Genomic DNA, 25020 nt, shown 5'->3' on the forward strand with positions numbered 1-25020 from the left:
GGAGGCGGGGGTCACCGTGTGGGACCTCAGCTGCCATGTCTGCACCGGGGCACGCGAGCTTCCCCCACTTTGCACACGTCTCCCACTGACCGTGAAGGCGCCTGTGAGTACCGACTTTGAGGCGACAAGTACAGTTCAGCGAGTGGGCGATGAGCAAACTATGGAGTCCGTGAACAATGACATCGACTGTGTAATTCTTGAACCCCCTCCGTGTGCTCAGCACTGGATCAGGTGCTAATAATCCACTGTTCTGGTTAATCCTCTCAGCAACTCCCTGGTAGACGCCGGCATTTCCATAGGAGAGACCACGCGATGCAGGCAGTTTCTACCAACTTTCAGAAAGCGCGCCCGAGCTGAGTTAAAGCCCTAGCCTTTCAGATTCCCAAACCTCATTTCTTGCTTTACTCACTTGGTATCATTCAGGCCATCTTACTTCTCTGCTTCCATTTTGCAAAGATTTAAAAATCGTTTTGAGACCCTCCAGCGACAGGGACCTCATCCAGGTGAGTGTAATTCTGTCACTCACGTCCCCTAAGCTAAGCACCCTTGCTGCCCACCTCGTTTATCCTCAGAAATCTGAGAATGGTTAGGTACCACTGGGCTTCCCTCTTGCTGAAATCACAGGAGTGATTTTTCAAACGCTGAGATGAAAGAGTATTTTTATATGCGGCACTTGATGGCTGCGAAGGCCCTTTCCTGACAGGGATAGTAATTAAGCAATTAGGGAGGGAAGAGTTTGTTCAAACCTAACAGTCTGGAAGCATGCAGAGTGCCAGGAAGTCGCAGGCTGCACCCAGGCGCTCTCCGATGCCCTGTGCTCTCCCGACACATTGGAAAAATGCTATTTTTCTCCATAATGCATGAAAAAGTGCCTAGCATAAAAACGCCAGATTCTCAAAAGCTTTTCTATTTTCTCCCAATGCATGAAATAACACTGGAGAACAGCGTGGAGACGCAGGTTCAACATTCTTGCACCGTTAGAGGGAGGCGGGGGAAGAGAATGAACAGCACCCCCATGTGAGACCCCGAATACAGGGGACCGGCTGGTCTTCGTGTCATACAGACCGGCCTTCTGCTTCTGCCTCTGCCTCTGCCTTTCCCAGCTGCACAGCTGGGGCCAAGTCACCGAACTCAGCAGGCCTCGTTTTTTATTTTATTTGCAAAATAGCTATAATGCTCGATTCTTAGTTTGTTATCAGAATTAAAGTGAAGACCGTATATAAGAAGAACAGAATACAGGTCCTGACACTCGGCAGACGTCACTGGAAGCTGTATTTATCATCCTCCCACCACCGCCTACTCCATGCCCACCACTGCAGTCTGTGAGTAACTGCAGAGAAAGAATAACTCACGGTGAGCACTTTCACATACCAGTTGCTCTTCTCACACTCACTTTCCCCCGCAAGAGTGGTTTGTCGGATTACAGCTGCTCACAAATAGAACACGGGCCTATTTAAAAATATGTAAGCACGAAGGGTTACTGCCTCTATGTGACAGAAGCAGCTTTTGCTGGTTCTAACAGTACATTTCAGTGGGGATCTGAACGTAAGGTTCTCCACGCACTCCTAACTTCCATGTGTTGACACGGCTCCACTGCGTCTCTTGTGTCTTGGCTATGAAGTCAGGGAAGAGAACAGAGACTTCTCACCTCGGCACTGGTCAAGGTGGACGCGCCCCAGGAGGCAGCCCGTTTCACACGGTGTGGTCTCAGCTGGGTCCTGCCAAGCTACATCAGTCATTTATTTATCAAAGGGGCCCTGCAGCCAGAAAATCAGACCCCGTGAGCCCACGCGCATACAAGGCACCAATATAAAGGTTCTCACAAAACATGTGGCAAAGCTGCCAAAGCTTTCAGCAAAATAATAAAGAATATTTTTAAAAACAAAACACCTTCTCTACAGGTGATGATGACAATGACTTATGAGTGGCCACTTTCTGTGGCCACTTCCTCATCATTCCAGGATGGAATTCTTTGGGCCCAGCCCTTGTCCTGGGACTTCCCGCCTATAAGATCTCGTGCTCCAGGCACCACCTCTCCCAGTTAAGACTGTCTTATACACGCTACGTGGAAGTGCTGTTCTCATTGTCCTCAATGGTACAAAGTCCTGGAAATATTTTGCCTTTTGGGGTGGTGGGGGCGTGTTGGCCCGAGTAAGCAGATAAGCAGGGGACAGGGCAGGGGGAAATACTAGTACAAAGCCCAGCATAAAAAATCCTTGGTGTTTGTGTTCTAGCTAATAGGAACATGAGCTAGCGCGGACACAGCCCTTCGTATGTGTCAGGCACTGTTGCTAGAGCTTTTCATATATTAACCTATTTAAGCCCCCAAACACTCCAACCGGATAGATACTATTACCCCCATTCTTCAGATGGGAAAACCGAGGCACAGAGAGGTTAAGAAAGATACCCTAAGTCAGACAGTGAATCCGTGGGGGAGCTGGCATTCATATGTAGATTCCGATTCACTGGGTCTGAGGTGGGGCCCGAGATTCTGCATTTCTGACAAGCTCCCAAGTGAGGGGAACACTGCTGGTCTGCGGACCACAGTGAGTAGCTCTAGAATGTGGAAGTACGTAAGAAAGGCACAGTCTCCACCCCAGAATCAGAATCATTTTTTGGCAGAGAAGAGGACTTGGAATTTATTAGGGTCACCAGCACCCCTGCCTCCCACATTCAGCATTCCTGACCCACATGACCCACACATGCCACCCCTTTTGGAGCCTGAGGCTCCGAGTCCTCATCAGCAGGAGGCCGGCAGAGTGGTGGGGAGTGAGCACAGTCCAGGGCCCTTGAGGCAGTTGCATGAAAAGGCCCCCCGTGATGTATGCACTGTCATCAGAGGCTAAGAATGTGACCACATCTGCCACAGCCTCAGGAGTCCCCAAATGTCCCACAATCAGACATCCTCAGGGGTCCCCAAATGTCCCACAAATCAGAATCTTTGGGGGTATCTTATCAAGTGATTTTTTTGTCCCACAAAGTTTGAAACGACCTGTTCTAGAACACTAGGGTGATGAAACTCTGCCCCACACAGTCAGGAATTACATCCTTTCCTGAGAAGACCTGTTCGTGGACTCAATTTCAGCAGACTGGACCCAGGACGTGGCACACTGTGCTTGCTTGGAATTGACACACAAGAGTGAAAGGGAAACCCAGCGGGGTGCCCACTCACCTCTCGCCTGGGGACGGAAGAACTTCTGACACCTGAGAAACACCAGCCCCGACAATAGCTCCTAAGGCGGGATCTGCTCAGCTCTAACCAGATATTAAAGTTAATCATCTGCTGAAATGCCTAAAGGATTGTCTATGTGAGTTCTGAAAGGAAGACAAACTTTAACCACACTCTAGTATGAAACCTAGTAAGTCACACCTACAATGAACTCATAAATTGCTTCTTAAAATGAAATTCTTATTGAAATGCAAATTTGCTCCCAGATTATTCATCGAATTCATTATAATATTTGAACAGTATTTGGTGAAGGGAAAATTGGAGATATTGATAATATTTATCATTAACTCAAGTATTTATACTATGGCTAAGTGCCCTAAAAATCATGTGAGTCCCAAAGGAGGAAGGAGAAAATATTGCTTTCCTGACATTTATTGTTAATATTTTTGCTGCCTATGTATTAGCTAAAATAAGAACGAGGCTTATTAAAAATACATGATATTAATTACACATTCATAAGTAAGCTTCATTTTACATAACAGCTACGCTTCTAAAAAATGGCATCTCTAATTTTAACATGTACTCCTTTCAAGGCTCTTTATGGAGTCAGGTTCTAACCTTATCCTCCACCCTGCTGCATGCATCCTATCCTCTGCCCACACCACACCTGCGCCATTTCCTTACATACCTTTTCTTTATATCTCTGTGCCTTTGTCAGTGCCATTCAGGCTGAGTGTGCTGGCCTTCACCGCCTGGAAAATTCCTCCCAATCCTTTAAAACATGCACAGATGCCAGCTTCTCTGCACAGAGTTCCTTCTGCCTTGGGCACAACTAACTGCTCCTCTGGTATCCTGTCCACAATTTTATTCTGTGTGGCACTTGGCACTCTGGCAATTTTCTTTTCACATGCCTGTGTGTCTCCCTTCACTCAACTCTAGGCTACTCAAAGATTCAAAGATAGGGATATTGTCTTAGATATCTTGGTATTGCCAAGGCCAAAGGTAATGCCAAATACCATTGCCTCAGTGTGCTTTGGGGAATAAATAGAAGATATATAGATATATATATAGATATATAGAGATATATCTATCTATCATCTATCTATCTATCTATCTATCTATCTATCTATCTATCTATAGAGAGAGATAACTATCTATCTATATATATATATATCAGGGATCAGGCCAACGACTGAAGCAAAAGATGCAGACATACCTCGGCACCAGAACATGATGTAAGTTCTATGTGAGTCTACAGACAAAATAATCATGTCAATGATTGTTAAAGAGTAATATTACAAGCTAAAGTAAGAAGGGAAGAGAAGTCCAGGAGAAATTCCTGTTCAACTGTAGGCCTTATTATCAGTGTGGGAATAGATTGTGGATGTTGGGGTCTCAAAGTGTCCAGTGCACACTAGGACAAAATACAGGAGACTTTAAGAAAAGTTCTCAAAGTCAGAAAGCCTTTCTAAACACTAGAAAAGAACAGGTTTCTGCAAAACTAAGCACATACAGACAGACATAAAACCACAATAAACAGAGCCAAAGCCATACCACAAATTGGAGGAAAATGACATTAACACAAAAAAGTCATTTCACAAACTGGGAGAAAATTACAGTAAAATAAAAATTGCTGTAAAATGGCCATTTTCCTTTATTTCTTGTATAAGGTGTTTCTATAAAACCATAATACACATCAATAACTTGACAGAAAAATGAACAATGGGCCAAACAGTTCACAGATGAAGGAATACCAGGGGTATTTCAACACACTGGAGAGAGGCTCGACCTAACTCATGAGGTCAGAACCAATCCAAGATACCAGTTTTCACTCAGACTGGCCAACATCAAAAGTTTGATAAAGGTGTGTTGGAGAGCATGCAGGGGACAAGACTCTCATAGTTACCTGTGGAAACATGAATTAACATTATTTTCTGTAAAGGGCAATGTGCCAATGTATCAAAAATTGAAAATACGCATTTTAATTCTAGGAATTTATCTTACTGATACGCTTGTGAGAAATAATGTGAATGTTGACATTCATTGCAGCATTTTTTTTTTAATAGCAAAGGGCTGGAAATAAATGATATACCCATTGACTGGGAAGTAGTTATGAAATTACAGTTCATGACTTTTAATGGCATGCCAGGTAGCTGTTACAAAGAACATGTAGTCCTATGATACCAATATGGAATGACCTCTAGGTTATATTAAGTGAAAAAAGCAGGCAGCAGAACATGTCTTCATTGAATGAGTATGCCTTTATTTATGTGATACATGTATACGTAAAAATATGTAGATGTATTTATAGGTATACACATACATGTGCATGAAATATCCCTGGAAGAATGTACAACACGGTCTGAGAATTTGGGGTGAGAAGGGCTTGCTTTACACCATATATTCTTCTGACACTTTTGGAAGTATGTTTCACTTGCATGACTACCTATCTGAAAAGAGAATTTATAAAATAAAAGTTCTGGATTACCTTCTTGGGATTATTGTGAAGTGTTTTTTAAAAATGCTTTCTTTGCACTACCTGATTGAGACATCTCTACATCTAAAAGGTAAATACAGATAAAGAAAGAAAAACATAAATTTGTCTTGACCATCAGGTCCAGTGATCAGCTGCTGGATCCATAAAGAACGGTACTGAAGGCGGACCCTGGGCCTTGCTGAGCTGGCCCTGCACAGATCCATCCTCCCTTTGCCCCAGGGCAGCTGAAATCACCCCTGGAGCCACCCACACCTGTCAGAGATGACTGACCACGTGTGCTCAGAAAATAGCCGGGAACAGAATAAAAGAATTCTCTCAAACCAGTCCATAACTTGTCTGGTTTAACTCTTCGGTTAATACATGGGTAACGCACAGCGACGAACAGGTTTAAGACACGATTGCCCATTAGGCATGAATCATTTGTGAGTTGGCTCCAGTGGTAATTGATCCTTGTCATTCATTAAATGCGAGAACACAGGCGAGCACAGTGAGGGGGTGCGTGGGTCTGAAATAATTGGTGACTTTCTTTCAACAGCCGCAGACTACTGCACCCCTAGATCTTACGGACAGGGATCCTGACCTATCCTTTTCAGGCAAATATAATTGATACAGAAAATATCAACATGACTACGCTTTTGTATGGCTCACTTCAAACTCACTGAGCATCCAGGAGTGCAAGAAGACAACCACAGGCCTGAACTCAGACCCCCTGTAGCCTCCATCGAGAAGCCTGCAGGTGAATTTCTAAAACCTCAGGCGATACACATTTGGGTGAAAAAAAAAAAAAGGTCCTGCAGAAACTGTTAGAATGTGAAAAAATTCATTTTAAATTTAGGAAAAATGTTTGTCCACTTGTTTTAAGCAGCTATCTTACCTATTTCTTTTGTTTGTTTCACTTTCTTCTCCTAACTTACCTATGTCTGAAGCTGCTTTATTTTTCCTCTGATTTTCTGGAGAGCAGCATGATAAAAAATATTTTATTCAAAAATTTAAAAGGGTGTTGGAATAAACAATGGCTTTAAGGGATGCTCGAGGTTTAAAATCTATTTCTGTCATTAACAGGCAGTTCTTCCATATAAGGAAAAAAATGTCCCCTGCTATTAGGGCAGTGATCATTTATGTCAGACACATAGCAAAGGGGCCAGTGACATTTATTTTTACTATAAGTTTATTCCCTGGGCAAACATAATTGATGTCTTAACACTGACATACATGGGGAGAGCTATGTTAAACAGGTCCACTAACAAATCAATAGATCGCATGGACTAAGTGAATCACCGGTATAGGAACTCTGATTGTTATTTACAGAATTATTTTTCATCCCCAAACACAACTCTGCACAATAGATGTTATTATCCCCATTTACAGATGAAGAAACAAAGGCTCAAAGATGTAAAGTGATCCACCCAAGATCAAGTCAGGACATCACAAAACGGTACCCAACCTAAGTGAGCTGACTTCAAGTCTGTGCACTTTCCACTACTCCACCCAGCCTCTGACAAGCACATCAGACTCCGCAGAGTCAATGCAATGAAGCAGATGTTTACTGAGCTGCTTCTCTATGTTAGACACTGTGCTAGCCCCTCAGTGACACCATAAACATGAATTGCCGGAATCATATATATTTGATGAATACATAAATCTACAGACACATGGCTCCTATTCACAGTTAGATAATCCATAATCTAATTGTTACTAAGCGCCAGGCACTATTCTAGGAAAAGGCAGGAAAAAAAAGAAGTAACAATAAAGCAATATGGTACACAAAAGGACAAAATCAGTTCCAATGATTAAATTCCCTTGCTAAAAGACAAAGATGCTCAAACTGCTTTTTAAAATCAGCTTTATATCTTCTTTCTAAGAAACACAGCTAAAACAAAAGGATGCTTAAGATTCTGCAAGTAGAAGAAGAGAAACATGGCAGGCACTGAGCACTGGTGTGGAACCTCATACATTGCTGGTGAAATGCAAATGGCCCAGCCACTTGGGGAACGTCTGGGAGTTCCTTGAAAAGTTAAACAGTTATCACTGGACCCAGCAATTCCACTCCGAGAAATGAAAACATATGCTCACACAAAAACTTAGACATGAGTGTTTACAGTAGCATGTTTTCATAAAAGCCCAAATCTAGAAACAACCCAAATGCCCATCAACTTATGAGCAGATAAACAAACTGCAGTGTGACCATGCAACGAAATATCACTCAGCAATAAAGAGGAATGGAGTACTGATACCTGCTATCCCATGGATAATCCCCCCAAATATTGGGCTAAGTGAAAAAGCCAGTCACAAAAGGCCACATGCTATACAATTCCATTTATATAAAATGTCCAGAATAGGTGAGTCCATAGAAATAAAAGGTAGATGAGGGTTGTCAGGGCTGAGGGGGGATGGGAAGTGATTGCTAATGGATTTCTTTTTGGGGTGATGAAAATGTTCTGGAATTAAATGATGGTGTAGGTATGTGGCTCGGAATATCCTAAAAACCACGATATTGTATATTTTAAAAGAGTGAATCTTAGGGTATGTGAATTTTACCTCAGTAAGGCTATTATTTTTAAAAAACAGGCACAGCAGATTAACATCAGGCAAAACAGAATCCAGGACAAAAATATATTAATAGAAATATCAAATGCTTTGGAAACATGCATTAAAATCTACTTAATTGCTTCCGTAGGTTATGGACAAGCAACAAGCATAGAAGACCTCTGAGCCAGGCCCTCCATGACTGAAGGGAGTGGGAAGGGTATGAGCAGAGCTCTGCTGTGTGCGCATGTGCGGCAACCAGTGACGGCAGCATGCACTCACAGGGCCAGGTTGCCAAGGAGTTCGAGCTTTATTTTGTAGACTTTTTTTAAAAAAGGAAAGATGTTAGATATTCCTATTTTATTTACTAATTTTATTTTAGATATTCCTGTTTTTAAAAGCAGCACTGCAGGGGCCATGTGTGGAAAATAAATTATGGGGAGAATAAGCAACAAATAGGTAGGATGGAAGATGGATATTTATTTGAATTAGAGTAGGCAATGGATTGTGCCAAGGGGGATATTCGTTTGGATGCTGGGATGGGGGGGAGGAGGTGCCCAAAGGAGTGATAAATGGAGAAGACAGGAGTGAGTGTGGGGGCAAGGGGGATCGGCAGGGAACAGTGAGTTTAATTTGAAGCATATGAAGTACTTTGGACAAGTGGAAATTTAGAGCTGAAATTCAAGAAAGCAGGGCTGGTGATAGCGATTTAGGTATCTTGACATAAGGCAGTTGGGTGTGTCTCATTTTCTAATGCTCACTGTATGAAGAGCTAGGAAAGTATGACATTTTTAAATTCATTTTAAATTACGGAGTCACCTGTACTTTCGAAGGAAGTCAGTCGGGTGTCTGATACTGCTGATTGCTCCTCAACAACCATACCCTCTTCTTCCTCATAGCAGAAGCCCTAAAATTTGAGAGGGGGCTGGAGTGGCAGTTGCAGTTTGCTCAGCCAAAAATATGTGATCTCTCAGACTGTCATGCATGTAGGGTAACCCTGTGACATCACTCTGGCCAACGAGATGCAGGTGGAAGTCCCTAAGAGGTAGGTGGGAGGGCTTTACCTGCTGAGTAAAACAGCAAACCTCCCTAATAGAAGGGCCCTCACTCTTTGGCTGTTGACACTTTCCTCTGCGTCCTGCCTGTGCACGGATGTAAGCACAGAGATGCAGCAGCCATGTGTGGCCAGGAGGCAACCAGGTTGAGGATGAGGTCCTGCAGGCCAAGGTGATGGAAAGAGCCTGACTCTCTGACGGCACTGTTTAGCTCCTGCCTCCTGCCTCGGCCTGGACTGCCTTTCTTGGAAGGCCATTCCACAAAACAAATCGACTTGTACCTGTTTTAGCCAGATCCTGATGTATTTTTATTTATTTTTTTTGGTCACTGAATTCAATCCTGATACAGTATATATGTTGGATACATACAACATATCCACATTTTTAGTACGTAGATACTAAAAATGACAATTATTTCAGTTGCTTAAAAAAAGTTTAAAAATAAAATATTTATTCTCACTACAAAGAATTACTGAAAGCAATAAGGGGCTGAAGAGATAGGAGAGAGCACTGGAATCTTTTCCCAAACTGTGACAAAACTGCAGCTGAAGGGGGATCAGGGGACCACCACTCCTAAGAAAACTCACCCACACACACTCACCGGCTACTGAGCATATTCGGGTGATGACACCCTTTGCACTTTGGACCAGGTAAACTGACTTGGCTCCCGTAAATGGCTGCAGCCAGAACACATGTTCTTCAAATGGACTTGTTCACCTGACTCTCCCAAGAATGATAACCTTTGGAGAAAGAGTCTTTCTACGCTCCCAGGGACACAAACAGGAAATCGCACGACCTTGAGCCACAGACTTGGGGCCCTTCGCAGACAGCTTTCACTGGGCTGGGCTCTGGGATTATGTCTCCGGAACTACAGTCAATGACATTCTAGGAAAGCCTCATTGTTGCCTCCTTCCACAAAGCTCCCATTGTCTTCTTGGCAGGGACCGTGTTGAAGACTGAGATCCCTATGGCAACAGTGACTGTTTTGAAGATCCCTCAGGAGAAAGGTATTCCAGTTTTCAGGATCAGGAAAAGCTGGGTAACTGATCTGTTTTTATCTCCTGGTCACTGTGGGTCAGGTAACAACTATTTGTGGTTTTCTCTTTGTTTTGCCTCCTGGGAAGCTCTGACAAAATTTTTAATCCCATCTCCAGAAACTACATTAGACCTTCCAGTAAACTCATTTCTAGAAAGTACCTACACCTTAGGAAATATTCTTGTTCTCTAAAATAGCTCTGATTTTATCTCATTTTCTAGTCCATGTGTTCTCTTATCTATGAATTTTGTGTTGTTTACTACCTATTTTTATAAGCTTCTCAAATGCTTTATGGACCACTTTAAGACAAGCAATTTTTAAAAGTATCAGGTAATAATAAAAAGTAATCACTAACTTATTGAGCATTGCTATGAATGAGGCACTGTCGTAGTACTGAATTTATCTTAATTTACTTGCCCTAAGTATGAGATAAGTACTATCATGATGATGCCAATTTTACAAATGGGAAAACTGAGTCACAGAGCAGTTAAGTGATTTGCTCACAATCATACAACAAATAAGTGATGGAAGCAAGATTCAAACCCAGGGAGTCTGAATTATGTGAGTCATACAAAAGAAGAAATAATAATATTTAATTTCTAAAAGAAGCAGAGGCCTTCTGATTTTATAGGCTAAGCTTAGCATTTTTCTTTTCTTTTTTTTTAAAAAATATATTTTATTGATTTTTTACAGAGAGGAAGGGAGAGAGATAGAGAGTTAGAAACACGATGAGAGAGAAACATCGATCAGCTGCCTCCTGCACACTACCCACTGGGGATGTGCCCGCAACCCAGGTACATGCCCTTGACCGGAATCGAACCTGGGACCTTTCAGTCCGCAGGCCGACGCCCTATCCACTGAGCCAAACCGGTTTTGGCAGCATTTTTCTTTTATAAGGAGGTATCTATGATACATCTTGTCCATACAATGATCCCTGATGATCTATATCAATAAAAGGCAATGAGACAGTAAAAGTCAAAAGGACAAACAACAAAAAAGTAGTTGGATTTTATCTTGGATCATAAAGATATTCCTTCCTTCACTCACTCACTCAGTCAGTCCCCATCAAGGCCAGGCCTGGTGCAGGTGCTGGGAACAGAGGTGAGGTGGACCCAGAACCTGCCCTCCAGGAGCTCAGGTGCAATTAGGACAAGTCAGGCAGGTAAAGGGCACATGGGGGCTATGAGTGGGCTGATGGCAGGTCAGACAGGGTGTGACATGATCATCCTGAGTGACCCTTAGACTCTCCGTCACAACTGATAATGGGAATAAGAATCAATTCCCTTTTAGGGCTGTCTGATGATTTCATACATATAAAGCTCTTAGCCTGGCCCATCGCACGAAGGGTTCAGTACGTGTGAGCCTTTCCTCTTAAGGCACAGTGGATGGCAGCCTGGGCACCTTGCTCAGACACACACGTGCACTCATGTCCTCAGAAGCTCAAGAGCCGAGGCTGGCTCCTGCCTCTTCCTACCTCCTCCCAGGAGCTGACTTACAGTCCACAGACGGGCCTGGCACGCATTTCTGGATGCCACCTTCTCAGAACCAGCGTCTTGCTGGAATACAGCCCCCACACAGAATGAATATTCCTTCAAGATGCACTTGAAAACCTTTCTCCCCAGAGCCTGGCCCCCATGACTCTCATGGGGCGCTTCTGCCACATCGGCTCCGTTTCACGGTATCTCTTTGGCACGTCCACCCTGTAGCGCACGGTACGAGTCCCCGGCTGCATAAGGGGTCACGTTCCCGCTTGAACAGGTCTAAGGAAAGACCCGACTAGAATTGCAAACTGGCTGAAGCCACAGAGAAAACATGTGCGACACCTGCTCTGCATCAGCTGGGAACCCCACGCCTCTTTGGTTTTGTGCAGTGGCTGAATCAAAAGGAATTAATCATTGCCTCACCAACCCTAGCTCAGACTGAAGAGTTCCCTCTCCGAGTTTGTTTTGTCATGCCATCAGCAAAGTCAGTCAAACATCACGGTTCCTTGCTAAATATTCCAGCAGCCAGATGGCAGGAATGCTACTGTGACAAGGCAAAACTCGCCTAAAGATAACTTGGTGATGCATCATCACGCCTGATGGCACTCGGCTGAGCCCATTCACCCAGAGAGACCTCTTCAGCTGCCCCACTTCATCCAGGTTCTTCAAACCAGACATTATCATTCCAAACATCCAACTCTGCAGGGAGAAACTGGCTGGTAAAACAGACACGTCCCTACTTCCCTAGGCTCTGAATTGCAGGCAGAAGTAGATCACCACAAGACCACATATTAGGACACATTCCTCTACATTCCCCTCTAGGTATCATGTTACGGAACCCTAAAGTTTCAAATATTTCCGCACCAAATTTCATGGGTATTCATAATCATGTTTGCTAGAAAACAAATTTCCTTCCTTCTGCCAAGTCACTTTTGTAGTTCTCTGTGTTTTTTTATTTTAACTTAAGCGTTGATGAACATATCGTTATAAATTCTAGACCAGTGGTTCTCAACCTTCCTAATGCCGCGACCCTTTAATACAGTTCCTCATGTTGTGGTGACCCCCAATTTCATTGTTACAAATTGAACATAATTAAAGCATAGTGATTAATCACAAAAACAATATGTAATTATATATGTGTTTTCCGATGGTCTTAGGCGACCCCTGTGAAAGGGTCATTCGACCCCCAAAGGGGTTACAACCCACAGGTTGAGAACCGCTGTTCTAGACTGTAAGAAAGTTGACTGATCCACCCTGGTGAAAACTCTATATGCTCTCTTCTAGAGTTAATTACATTTTGGTTTCTCAGACCTTTTCTAGATTATATTATGTATTCTCTCCCCCCCTTCTTCCTCTCTCTCTCTCTCTCTGTGTGTGTGTGTGTGTGTGTGTGTGTGTGTGAGTGTGACTGCAAAATCACAACCTGTACTATATGGTTTCTGAACAATACATCTCCTAAGAAGAATGTTGCCAGCTGGGCCAGCTGGCTTTCCCCTGCTCCTAAAACTGTATGTTCTTAGACACACTGCCTCCATCCCTTCTGCTGCTGCCTAACTCCGGTCTGTGTGACACCATCTCACACTTGCAATTCTATGAAAACAACGGAGACTCCTGGAAAGGAACAAAAGGGGGGCATGGCAGGGAGCCAGCCCCGAGTCTCCGTCACTCAGCTGTCACTCAGCCAGCTGTGCCCGGACTCAGGTGGCCCAAGTAGCCTGTTCATGGCTGCATGTATAGAATTTAAGTCTGTGGCCCTAGCCAGTTTGGCTCAGTGGAGAGAGCGTGGGCCTGCGAACCAAAGGGTCTCGGTTTTGATTCAGGTCAGGGGCACGTACTTGGTTACAGGCGCCTCCCCTGCTCCGGCCCTGGTGGGGGGCTCCTGCAGGAGGCAACCAATTGATGTGTTTCTCTCACATAGATCTCTCTCTCCTTCCCTCTCTCTTATACTCTCCATAAATATCAATGGAAAAATATCCTCGGGTGAGGACGAACAACAACAACAAAAGAATATGAAGTCTGTGGACCCAGGTTCTTACCTCTGGTTCTCTGAGTAAGGCATTTCACCGTATGACCTTTTATTTTCTCATCCTTAAAAAGGCACAGCAATAATGTGTGATATGAGGGGATGCCCGTTAAGGCGTTTGGGAAAGCCCCCTGCAGTGTATATTTCCTTTCCTGTAATTCCCCAAATTCCTTTTGCTCCCCTGTCCTTTTATTTTCCCCCGATTTGGATTCTGTGGTTTTTAAATGTCTCTCTAAAATGCATTGACTGGAAAGCTGCATTAAAATTTTATTTACTTTTTTATTTAGGTAAAACTTAAGTGCACAAATCTCAAGGGAATAACCATACATTTCGATATGCATGCCCCTAAGCGGCGGAGGGGCACACTTTCCTAGCACCCCTGAAGCTCCCCTCTAGGTCGTCACCAGGCCTAAAGGCAACCCCTCTTCTAACCTCACCTTGATTAGCTTTGCCTAAAGTTAAAGAAAAAAAAAATCCAGGAAGGCTGGTGTCCCAGGGATAACCGCTATTGCTGACCAAGAAATGTACCTCCAACCCTTCCTCTGAAGAGACGAAGGATCCTGGCAAGGAGGCGAGGGCACGGACTTTCTAAATCACACAAGTCACGTCGAACGAGGCCCTCCTTTTGCAGCCAACGATCTGGAACAAGGCTGGGAGCTCAGCGTCCTGCTACAGAGTAACTTTCCTTCCAAGCATCGCGCCCAGGATGCGGCCGGGGCCTCCCAGCCGGGCGGGCACAGCGCTCCCCGCGCAGGACCTCTCTCTGGGGCGCAGCGCACACTCGGTCCCCAGGCCGCCCCCGTGCCCGCAGCAGGCACCCCACGCGGCTGGCGCGCCGCGTCCAGAAGGCGCTGCTCCTGCGACAGGTGCCTGCCCGCCCACGGGGTCCGGGCTGGCTCCCGCACCCCCCGACACCCGCAGTGCGCCCCCCAGGCCTGCGGCCCCCACAGGCCTGCGGAGTGCATTGCGGGAGCTGGGGGAGTCTCTGCCACCTCCCCCGACTCCTCCGAAGGACTTGGAAGCCGATTCGTGGCCATTCCTGGGAGGGGAGTCCCGAGACCTGCGCTCCTGTGTGACCGTGGGCCAGTCACTTCCCATCTGCAGCCCGACTTCCTTCTTGGGGCGGCTGCTGCTGAACCCCCAAGGCCACCCGGAGTCCTGCAGTTCCCTAGCTCTTCCCGCGGCAGCCCCCGCCTCGGCGAGACCCCAGCCTTTTGTTCTGGGGGTGACACTGGGAAGAGAGGAAGGGGGCTCCCGAGAGGGCCTGGCCGGGCGGCCGGGGCGCTCGGGGCCGCTCCCTGGAGCTCCGGGTCGCCGAAGTCACCGGGCCACCCCGCGGTGACCTCCTTCCTCCGCGATCCCGTTACCCGGGCGGGAGGCTCCGCGTCGCGCGCAGCGGGCAGCGGGCAGGAGGCGGCGGGTCCAGTGCAGCGCGGCGCCCCGACGACGACGGCCCGGGGGACGGTCCCCCGGACGCGGGCACGCGCGCCGCATCCCCGTCCCCGCCCGGGGTCGCTCCGCTTCGGGACGGCCCGAGCGGCCGCCGCCACAGCCGGTCGCCCCACCCTCAGTCACGGACCCGGACGTGCGCGGGGCCGCCACCTACCGCGGGGGCCGGACAGGACCCGGGCTCCGGCCGCCGTTCCCGCCGCTGTTGCCCCCGCCGCCGCCAGGCTCCGGGCTCCGGGCTCCGGGCTCCCTCTGCAGCGCCCAGCTCCAGGCGCCGCCGCTGCTGGGCCCGCTGCTCTCGGTGCTGCGCTCGGTGCGCCCGGCGCGCCCTCCGGCCGCCGGCTCTGGTGCTGCCGGGACGCGGAGGCGGGGCCGCCGCCCCCACCTGCTCCGCCGGCTCCTGCCCCGGAGCCGCCGCCGGGACGCCTGCCACGCTCGGGCGCGGTGGGCGGGGTCGCCGGTGGGCGGGGGCGGGGTCTCCGGTGGGCACGCCTCCGAGGGACAGGGACCGAGTCTGAGCCGTGGGGGTGGGAATGTGGGGGGGCGCGGGACGGGGACTCAAGGCCCAGCGCCGCGGGCACACTCCCCTCCCCGGTTTTTACTAAGTATTTTGTACCTTCCTATGCTCCGGGCGGTGTCCTGAGAGGTGGGACCGGAGGACAAGGTCGCCTCTTGCCCTGGCAGAGTTCTTAATGCCACTGAACTGTACACTTTAGTGTAGTTAGCAGAGTAAATTTTATGATACGGATATTGTATCACAACAGCAACAATAAAAAGATACGACTTAGAGGGATGTGACGGTGTAGGGCAGTGGCCCCACCCTCTGTAAAGGCTGCCCCCCACCCCGTACCCCAGAAGCCCGCAGCGGGCTGGGGTGGTGCTGCCCCTCAGAATTCAGACTTGAGCCTCCAGTGCAAGTCTCTGCACAGGGAAGGGACCGCCCCTTCTTGCCAAGGGGAGCAGTTGAGAGGCAAGGCATTCCATCACTTACCATCAGGCCGGGGTGACTCCTGCAGGTTCCGGGGGTGGTTCCGAACCGGCTTCGTGAGCCCCTGGAAACAGGCACTGCTAGCTAAACAGCAGCGCGGTGGGAAGGGGCTAGTTCTTACAGCTTAATCCCATCACGCTGCCTCCAAAAATTCTCCAGTTCCAACATGTGCCGCAAACCAAAAGTGGTGGAGATCTATCTACCTTCCCCACCCGCAGAGTGAGGAGAGAGAAAGGCTGGGGCCCCTGGAGAACACAGGGGAAGAGGAGCCAACCCAGGACGGAGGTGGGAGAGAAGGAAGGAGAGAGAGAGGAGCCTGGAGAGAGGGGCTGCAGGACCCAAGGGAGAGAGATGGCTACTCAACAGTGTCCTGCTGCAGGGAGGTCCCCAAGTCCCCGAGGTCAGTGCAGGAGGCCTGGCAGAAGCCTCAGCCTCATGGGCTGAAGGAAGGACAGGGGCTGAGGGGGTGGGCACCACACTTTGTGCGTTATTTTTTTCAAAAACCCTGACCAAGAAAAGAAAGAGGTAGAATCATGTCTAGGGGAGGAGAAAGAGTCAAGGAAGGTAGAGGCCCTACCATGTTGAAGGCTAAGAGAAAAGAACCGGTAGAAGAAAGGGTTTCAAGGTTTAGGAAATCGAGGGAGTTGGAGTTGGAGGTGGAGCTAGGAATTCTCTGAGATGCCCTCTTAGACCTGTTCTTTGAGACACTGACAAGGGATTTGCTGAACAATATTTTGCAGTTTCAAAATCTTTGATACTTCTAAATAAATGACATAACATAGTATTTAAAACCTTGATCTTGGAGAGAGAAGATGCAGATTTAAGCTATCATCAACGAGCGTGTGATGTTCACTGTTTCAGTAGCCCGTTAGAGCCTTAAAATCTTCATTCTTTCATCTACAAGACAGCTGCAACGATTTCTGCGATGCCTCCGATCATTAGAGAATACCAAGAGGCAAATTCTATGAAATTCCTAAAATGGAAAGCACTTAGTTTTACTAATAAGGGACATAGAACTGTAGGAAACATGACTGTACCACATTTTCAATTAATCTGCACTTACTGGAAACACCGACTAAAAGAAAATTATTGTTCGAAATGACAGTGTTACTGATAACTGTTTTCCACTTTACCAACGTCCTCATGCTATTTCAGATTATTTCCCTTTATCCACACAACGGTCACCTCCCTTTGCACTGTGGATAAGAGGGACAGTCCAGGTGGTGTAGGAAGAAGAGGGTGATGGACCTTCAGAGTCCCCGCCTCACTTCTATCCAGGTCTGTCACATCTCTAAGATTAGTTTTCTTCACCTGGCTTTTTCTTGACTCTTCTGTAACCAATATGGCCCATTAGCCACAAGGCCAACTGCTTTCGCTTCTTCATTGAAATCATTATTTATCATTATCATTGTCATGTTGTCATAATGATCATCCTAATAACCTGGGGTTGGGTCACCATATTTGAGATGATGCAGTGGAAGCTCTGAAGTTAATGAGCTTGTGAATGTCTCAAGGCCGGTAAGGAGCAGAACTGGCAATGAACACAGATGCAACAACAGTCGATTCTCCTCTCGCTGCCCAGCTCAGTGCCTGGAGCAGGGCACGTTGGTTGAATGCACAACTGGCTGGGTGACTCATCACCACCTCAGCTTAGTGGTGCCAGTGCAGCCTCCATCCTGGTAAGAGCTATCGTGCCATATCAGAAGCCTCTGAAAATGGAATCTCTCTTTCTTCCAGATTGCTTGTTTCTGTTAGAGGTCCTAGCACTCACTGATTCTCTCAAGCAAAACCTCGGGTCATCCTAACCTTCTCCCAGACTTCTACCAGCGTCGTCTGGTCCATCACAAAACCCTATCCATTCTGCCTTCTCGACACCTTCTCTTCCTGGTTGTTCCCCATTGTTGCTGCTTTAGTTCAGGCCTGGTCCACTGCCATCATCTCCAAACTGGTGTGCCTGGCTCCGGTGTTCTACCCACTCCTGCCAACTGTTCTCTACTCTGCATCCATAGTGATCTTCCTAAAGTGAAACTGTAATCAACTCGCCCGCTTAAAATCCTTCCAACGGTCTCGTTTGATCTCCAGATAAAACCTAAATAATGTAGTGTGCTTATAAAGCCATTCAACATTTGTCCCCCTCCCCCCACTTAATCTTCCAAGCCTCACCTTCCTCTCCATATTACACTGTGCTGCAGCTACCCCCAAAGGACTGGGCACCCAAGCCATTCCCTTGTCTGAGAATACCTTTCTCTCCTTGTTCCTTAGAGAACTCCTCCTCACCCTTCAATGCCAAGGCACACTTCTCCAGGAAAGCTCTCTGAGCCTCAAGGAACCCAGGGGCCCCTCTTCTGAATATGTAACACCCTCTTCCTCTACTTGTAGCACTTTGAGCATGGTGTCACAGCTATGGGTTTATTTGCCAGTACAGCAGACCCCTTATTCATCATTTCACTTTCTGTGGTTTCAGTTACCTGTGGTCAGCTGCAGTCCAAAAATATTAAATGGAAAAATCCAGAAATAAACAATCCATAAGTTTTAAATTGCAACCCGTTCTGAGGACCTTACCTCCCTCATCTCATCACACAGGCATTGTGTCATCTCACATCGTCAAAGAAGAAGGGCGAGGACAGTACAGCAAGATATTTTGAGAGAGAAAGAAACTACATTCAGCCCTAACCCATTTGGCTCAGTGGATAGAGCGTCGGCCTGCGGACTGAACGGGCCCCGGTTTGATTCCGGTCAAGGGCATGTACCTGGGTTGTGGGCACATTCCCAGTAGGAGGTGTGCAGGAGGCAGCTGATCGATGTTTCTCTCTCATCGATGTTTCTAACTCTTTATCCTTCTCCCTTTCTCTCTGTAAAAAACTCAATAAAATATATTTTAAAAAAAGAAAGAAACTACATTCATGTAACTCTTATTACAGTATCTATATATATAAAAACCAAACGACCAGAATGAGGGAACGACCAGTTGCTATGATGTGCACTGCAATGGCCAACCGGCCCAATCCCAATCGGCACCCCCAACCTCCTTTGGCCCCTTGAGTTGGCAGGCCCAGCCCCCAATCGGCCCCACCCACTCCAATTGGGGCTGGGGTCGGCTGGCCAACCTCCCGCGCCCCCCCCCCCCGCTAGCCCGCCCCCAATTGACCCCCCCATAGGGGCAGGGCCAGCCAACCTCCCACGGCCCCTCCCCCGCCAGCCTGGCCCCCATTGACCCCCATTGGGGCAGGCCAGCCAGACCCCACCTGTGCACCAGGCCTCTCGTGTTGTTATAATTGTTGTTATTTTATTATAGTTATTGTTCACCTCTTGCTGTGCCTAACTTATAAATTAAACTTTATCATAAGGATGTATGTAAAGGAAAAACATAATACATAGCCTTTAGTACTATCCAAGGTTTCAGGCATCCACAGGGGTCTTGAGACATATCACCCATGGAGAAGGGGGACCACGGTATCTTCAAGGGTAGAAATGGTGTCATTGTCTCAGTACCACCAGCACCTAGCACAGTGGTGTCATACAGGAATTAGCATTCAATGTGTTTAATTGATTAAATAATTAACCAAAAATCTTCAGCCCTCTTTTTCTCATCTGTCCAGGAAAAACTCTGCTTAGCGGTGAGAAGGCAGGGAAAGTGGATACTTTATTTTTCTCTTGGAGAGAAAGGACTTCGCCTGACCCTGAAATCCCAGAGCAGTTTGGAACAGAATGTTAGAATAAGAAAGACGGTTTCTGAGCGACTCCCGAGTCAGAGCTCAACTTTGTAGCTTCGTTATCTTATTTAAAGTGATGCCAACTTCTGAACTAACAGCCACACACATTTCAAATGTTAAACAAAAAAGTAGCTCAAGGTTAAACAGATATGCTTTCAATGTTCCTGCCAATTTGGGCTGGTCTGTTCGCACTGCCTGAACAGAGACACTCTGTTGATACGGATAATCAAGAATTGACTGTTCTCAAAAAGTCCCGGAGTTCTTTCTACACGTTAAGATGATAACAAGGGGTGGTATGTGACATGGTGTTCAATTGCCACTTAATGGCAACAAAGGAGAGTGACAGCTCTGTTGTCTGAAAGGCCGGTCAATCAGATGATACAGCCAGGCCTTGGTTAGTCAAGTCTCAAAAAGAAAAAGCTTACTCTTCTTCTTTTTACAAGTATCAGCTTTGTTTCCCTGTCATTAAAAAAGACCGCTATTTCTATGTTCCCCCCACTGCTGGTACTTCTTGATCAGAGACAGCGTAAGGTCGAAGGCAGACATTGTGTTCTGTAGAACAAAAGACCAGCATGCTTGTCTAATGACATTGCTCACGGGTTCTCTATAGCTTAGTAAGAATAAAAGACTGCCTCCTGAACCCACTTGAAAAACAGATGATCATAAATCAAAGTACATCTTAATCAGCTTAAAGTATTTATCCTTCTCGTTGGCGATTCAAGCGAATAGTCTGGAGGCACTTGGTGAAGATGGAGGAAGGAATGAAACCCCAGCAGGGAAGGAGACCGAAGGCCATGGGATCCAGCCCAGAAATAAAATGCATAGGAATATCAGGGTGTAACTCTCAGTCTATCTCCACACATTCAAAATAACGACAAGTCCCACCCTCTGGCCTCCGCTCTTAGCCACCACCCTGCACTGCCTCTGAGATCGAAATTCAGTAGGATCTCACAGGTGTGGGCAAATGAAGACCGCAAGTGGCAAGCAAGTAATACACCTTCTTTTGCTAGCAGTGGTTCTCAACCTCCCTATTGCCGCGACCCTTTAATACAGTTCCTCATGTTGTGGTGACCCAAAATTATTTTCGTTGCTACTTTATAACTGTAATTTTGCTACTGTTATGAATCATAATGTAAATATCTGATATGCTATATGTGTTTTCCGATGGTCGCGACCCACAGGTTGAGAACCGCTGCGTTAAAGAGTAAAAGAGTTTTATTTGAGGTTTCTCTTATTTTGTTTTTAACAAAATAAAGTAATATATGTTCTTGCCTCCTTGTTGAAATGATTTGGAAAAGACAGAATATTATAAAGAAGGAAATTTGCAAATGACCCATACTTAGTCTACAAAACTGATAAGCACAGATAATATTGTAATGTATTTCTCTGAGACACACACACATTCCCATCCATATATATGACATATGAATACTCACGTTCAGCCTTTTCTTTTCACTTCATGTCACATCATGAACCCTTGTTATCAAGGGTCCAGTGTTGAGAACAGAGGGACCTGCGCATCGGAAGCTTTGCTGCGGTGTACTCCTCATTTGAGGGGTCAACCTGGAGTGACATTACCACTTCAAAGTCCAGTGTTTATTTGGGGTGAATTGAGGTCTAGGAGCCTGTAATGATGGAAAGTCTGCATCTGTAAAATAAAAAGATGTTTAACTAGGGGTCAAATCAAAGAGAGGAAAAGCACGGAGCTCAGTTACGGCAGAATCTAACCCTCCTTTCCTTTCTCCTGCTTGGGGTCAGCAGGGAGCATGGCTAAGCCAGTGGAATCAAGGAGAAAGGCTTGATGTGGCCCGTATGTTGCTCACCTCTGTCATACACACTTTCAAGGCCCATTAACTGCCTTTCAGTTGTTATCTACAAGGGAGAGAAGCTTCCAGGGGCTTCAATCGACTCCTCTTCAGAGAGAGGAAGGAGAAAAGGGAAGTATGGGTACGTTGGCATGTGTTAAATAACACCGTGCACACACATTCTTCTGTCTTTTTCAGCTCGGGAAATGCTTTGAGTAGCTGGATTTCTTAGTGACAAACTTGCACAGTGAGTTTTCAAACAATACTTATCTTTGGAGAGATGTTGTGTTAGCTGTCTTCTTCCCTACTTCCGCTTGACAGATTCCTTCTCTCCACAGCTTATCTCATTAATGCATTTTGGCTTTTTTTTTTTTTCCCCATCAGCAATTAAACTGGGTTCTTAAGAACCCAGGAGTTTAACAGTCTGGTACTTATAAACCATTCCAATGGATCTTTTGTTCTAAAGTCTTCAAGTCAAATAGTGAACCATGGACAGAAATGCCGTGTGTGTGCATGTGCCTCTGCGCATGCGTGTGTGTGTGTTTACACATGCACATTTGTTGTCAATCTTCCTGAGATAAAATGGCATTTCTTATAGGTGCTGAAATTGAGATAGATAGACTTTGAACATGGAAAGTTTGACTTCTGGAATCCTTAGGATCAGTTGATAGAACTATTGAATCCCTAATAAAAATAAAATTAAGCCAGATTAATCTATTAGTTTATTTCATTTCTCAATAATTTCCATGAAGGACACCACTAAAGTAGTTTGGATAATGTAGTAAAGGAAGAACAACATGGTTATTTGTTTTTACGTTTTAAAAATTGACTTTTTAAAATCAAAGTGATAATGCACATAAGTTTAAAAATAGTGCTAAGAGGCTTATATGAAAAACAGAATTTCTTTCCTCTAACTCCCATTGCCTTCTACTGTAGAAGGAACCACTCTCAACTCTTTTAGTTTAAAAACAAATCTATACCCATATTTGTTTGTTTGTTTGTTTGTTTGTTTGTTTTCTGAGAGAGAGGGAAAGAGAAACATTGATGTGAGAGAGAAACATCCAAACATTGACTGGTTGCCTCCTGTACGAGCCCCGACTGGGAATCAAATCTGCAACCGGGTATGTGCTCTGACAGAGAAGTGAACCCGCCACCCTTTGTTGTATGGGATGATGCCCCAACCACACAGACCAGGGCGATGCCCATATTCTTTTTTTTTTTAAATATATTTTATTGATTTTTTACAGAGAGGAAGGGAGAGAGATAGAGAGTTAGAAACATCGATGAGAGAGAAACATCGATCAGCTGCCTCCTGCACATCTCCTACTGGGGATGTGCCCGCAACCCAGGTACGTGCCCCTGATCGGAATCGAACCTGGGACCTTTCAGCCCGCAGGCCGACGCTCTATCCACTGAGCCAAACCGGTTTCGGCGCCCATATTCTTAATGATATACCTAAGTGCTATTGCTCAATTCATCTGTTTTAGACATGATGGTCTAATTTCTATCATGGTAGATAGGGATGTAGCTTTTGTAATTGCTTTGTTTTGAAATTTGTTTAGTTTTCTTTGTATCTATTGCTAAGTTTCCTGACACCCCCTTACAGTTTCTCAGTACAGATGTGAGATCATCTATCCATCCATTCTCCTCCTCCTGGAACTTTTCTCACTCTTCTGGTGCTGGATGCTCTACTTCCTAAAATCCACATTTTCTTCTTTCTTGGCTTCTTCCCTAGCCATTCTTCAGTCGTTGAGACTTTACACACGTGATGGTTAGTTTTGCGAGGTATGGAACTCTAGGATGGAAATTATGTTCCTTGACATTTTGATGGTACAGCCCCAATGTCTTCTAGCTCCTAACAGTGCAATGGACAAGTCCATTGCTATTCTTAGCCCTGATCCTTTGTTTGTGAACTTCCCTTAGCTCTTCTCTTTATGACCAGCAATCTGAAATCTTTAAGGATGGGCCTTAGTGAGAGCCTTTGCCATGTATTACACTTGGTAATTAGGATTGAAACTGCTAGGTCTTATATTAATAATACATTTATGGTTGTTTGGGGTGTGTGTGTAGATTTGCAAATAATAATTCAGAAACCATATAAACTTAGTGGCTTGAGGAAGTTGAAACCATTTAGTCCAGAAGTCTTCTCAACTCCTCAGTCACTATCCATCCAGTATAAAGTTTTATGGAGTTGAGCTGATGGTTGGGATTGAAAATTTGTAAAGATGCTTGGCTGCTGCTGGGTTTTGAGCTCACTGGAGTGGGAGGGGATATGGCATATAACCCAGTAAATAGTCAGGATTACTCTTTATCTTTTTCTTAAAGAAAAAGGACAGGAGAAGAGGGAAGATGGTCACAGCAACATCTTCAGGGCTGTCCAGTGTGCCAGATTCAAATGATTTAGGCACAAATGAAGCAGACACTTTGAAATTGTCCACAAGGCCAAAACTCAGGAAATACTAAAGCCCTTGGATAATGTCAGGTTTGATATAAATCAAAAGACAAGATAGAGGGTGAGGAAGAAAAGCAAAAGCAAGCGCTGTTCAAGCTTAGAGCATCAACTCTTTGCATTCTGTTGGAGGAGCCCAATTTTTTCCCCTTTGAAATGACCTGGGAGGAAAACAGAGAAAGACAGAGACAGAGGGGGAAAACATTTAGATTGTGCCCCCATATGGATTTGAAAAAGAAAATGTCCCTTAGAGTCTGAGTTTCAAGTGCTGCCCAATTTGGTGTCTGCCATTCCTCAAACTGGAACATCACCCACACCATCTGAGGATCAAGTGTGCCCTGGGGTCCTTCTATGGACTCATACGATCACAAGAACTTGCTCACACCATCTTGTGTGAAGAAACAAGAAAACAAAGAGTGCAACTTTTTCTTCCTGGGTGTCCTCCCTGTGGGGACCTCAGCCCAGGCTCCCGGCGCTGATATCCATCTTTACTAATATTGCTGCTCAGCTGCCCTCAGAAGATGGAATCAGGTTCATTTTCAGTTTGAGGAAAGACAGATTCGCCATTTCCCACCACACAGGTTTCCAGGAGCTTTTAAAGAAATCATTAAGGTTAGATAACCAGAGGCAGGGGCCTTAATGCACTCTCGTTGGCAGCTGCTGTTTCTCCAGCCCAGTAATTGAACAGTTCTCTCTCTTCCCTTCTCCACAAGTGCGTTTGAGAATATTTCCTATACAGTTGAGTGATGTCAAACTTTGAAAAAGCCCTGAGAAAGGAGATGGGAAAGAAATCAATCTCGGAGAGAGTTTCAGATTTAATAAACTTAGA

General features: G+C 45.8%; 1 protein-coding gene across 1 annotated transcript in view; it reads right to left on the reverse strand.

Annotated features, from left to right (window-relative positions):
- The window catches only part of WIPF3 (WAS/WASL interacting protein family member 3), a 60079-nt gene extending 44402 nt beyond the window's left edge, over nt 1-15677 (reverse strand). Inside the window, exon 1 of the mRNA XM_036327737.1 lies at nt 15394-15677. The gene's annotated coding sequence lies outside the window, so the exon portion shown is untranslated. The remainder of the gene's footprint in view (nt 1-15393) is intronic.
- Nucleotides 15678-25020: the final 9343 nt, after the last annotated feature.

This window comes from Myotis myotis, unplaced genomic scaffold, assembly GCF_014108235.1.
Source record: "Myotis myotis isolate mMyoMyo1 unplaced genomic scaffold, mMyoMyo1.p scaffold_m19_p_11, whole genome shotgun sequence".
In the NCBI taxonomy this organism is placed as follows: domain Eukaryota; kingdom Metazoa; phylum Chordata; class Mammalia; order Chiroptera; family Vespertilionidae; genus Myotis; species Myotis myotis.